A 2,283-nucleotide genomic window follows, 5' to 3' on the forward strand; every position below is an offset into this window, starting at 1 on the left:
CCCTCTCTCTCTCTCTCTCTCTTCCTTCCCATTTTTTCCCTCTCGGACGTCTAAACCGAGGGTGCAACACACGCAAAGAAATCGAAAATGCAGAGGTAGCAGAAATTACGACGGCACAAACGCACAAAGAATGAAACAAATATAGATCTAGATCTATCTACATCTAGTTCTTTTCCTGTGCTATAGATCTAGAGAAATAACGACTGTTGATAATATCATCAACTCTGTAGATCTAAAACTAAAAGTCTAAAGACCTAACAACTCTTATCACTGAAGGCACCTAACAAGGAAAGTGCTAGTTTTGTTTTGTCAAGTGTTTTTACGTAAACAATTATATTAGTATGTAACTTATGAGGCGATCGTAAGACCTTAAAAGGCAAAAACGTACAAACGTACCCGTATTCCGTGGACAAGTCCAGCCAATCGTGATCGAACCCGCAAATGTCCTGTTTTTAACCCATTAGACCTTGCCTTGGTTATTGAACTGTCAGCCGGAAATTCCCCAATCCGTCTTTTACTACTATCAACACCGCCAACAGGAAATTGGATTCTCTGGGAAACCCCGTTGTCTTGTACACCAACATGATTATGATGCGTAACTAGCCACAAAGCAAATTATTGCAAGACTACAGACAGCTAGGATTATTATTTTTAGAATAGGGCTCTGGAAAGTGAAAAGCACAGACAGACTAATTGATCGAGGACTTGCCTTTATCGGAATTTTGGCAATGCTGTGTATACTTTTTGTCAGTCCCAACTGTGCCTTTCATTTTCTTTTTCAAATATAGCTTTTTTTCCCGTTACAGCATACCCTTACATGATTTTTCTACGTGTAAGAAATGCGCTTTAGAATTAGACCTTCTGCCACATCTTCAGACTCGAAAGCCATTGACACATAATTTGAGAGAGAAAAAAATATGAATCAATATAGATCTGGTCATTTCATTCATTTACGTCTCCCAGAAAAAGCGTAAAAGACCAAAAATTCAACCCAAAAAAATGTGCTAGTGTAAAAATTAGACGCCAGCTACTAGCTTGTTGTTGAACATTGACTTGTTTCACACCCAAGAACAACACAGGATATATACCAGTGCTTGCAAACCTGGACGATATCGCCCGCGAGTGGTCGATTTGGTCATTCTGGCGAGCGGTGGGGATCATCAGAATAGTGACATATATTACGTAATGCCTCGCTTGGTAATAAATGATGTACATGTAGGTGGCCGGTCAGAAAATTATTACAGGTGGCCAAAATGAGCACTGGCAATAAAAAGGTTGACAAGCACAAAGCTATACACTAAAGCATCACTGTAAAAAAATCTACTATCTCTTTGCAAATTGCTTCCTTTTATCCATAGCCCTTTATTTCCATAAACAATGCATATTGCCGATGAAGACTCCGATTGTTCAATGGGCAAAATTGTGCTTTCAAAAGGCCAGATCAAAAGCAGCTCCAGAAAAAAAGTCCCCAAAAGTGGTTTTTACTACTGCAGAGTGAGAATCATAATCATAAGTCCCAAAAGATTCACCAGTTCGTGAGACAGCACATCCCACATCCCTTGTTCGCCCACTTCATTCTCAGGAAAACCCGTGATCAATCGGCAACAGTACTGGAGGCCACTTCTTAAGAGAATTTCTTTTTACCGACATCAGCAAATCTGCCTTTCCATTCATAACCACCACCTATTCTTTTGAGTATTAATAAATCTTTTTTTCCCCATTCAAACAAATACAACGGACAAAATGCTACAATTTTCTTTGACATGAAAGACTTTATAAAAACTGATGAGTTGGTAAAAATGGGCTTGGAGCTTATCAAAATAGATAGAAAGATGGATAAATTTGGAAAGGGTGATATAATGCATATATTAATATTCCTGCATATAAATGTAATTGTGTATATGTGTATAATTACTATATTATATATATAATAAAGGCTTTACATTATATATTTTATACATATATACAGCTGTAAATCAGATCTCGAGAGTGGAGATTGATTCCCATACATCGAAGTTCTTTTTATCGAGGAACATAGCCTGTAAGGTTTTGCATTCGCATTTTAATCTATACCCGTCTACCATTGTTGAGAGCATGAACTAATCAATGTCTAGCAAGTTTTACTAGGTCGCGATAAAGCAACGGATGAAAAGGAGAGGACCTCAATCTGTTGTATGTGGCTCACATCAAAGAAAAGTTTTCAAAACCAGAGCGCTTTTTATGAGAGGATTCTTGTTTTATTTTACCTTGTTTTATTTTATTGTATTATTATTTTTTAAAATT

At 37.2% G+C, this 2,283-nt stretch overlaps 1 protein-coding gene across 1 annotated transcript in view; it reads right to left on the reverse strand.

The window, feature by feature from the left end:
- LOC101845792 (apoptosis-stimulating of p53 protein 1) overlaps positions 1-2,283 on the reverse strand; it is a gene marked incomplete in the record, with an annotated part of 97,982 nt that overhangs the window by 79,125 nt on the left and 16,574 nt on the right.

The sequence above is a fragment of the Aplysia californica genome, unplaced genomic scaffold (genome assembly GCF_000002075.1).
Source record: "Aplysia californica isolate F4 #8 unplaced genomic scaffold, AplCal3.0 scaffold00404, whole genome shotgun sequence".
Lineage (NCBI taxonomy): Eukaryota > Metazoa > Mollusca > Gastropoda > Aplysiida > Aplysiidae > Aplysia > Aplysia californica.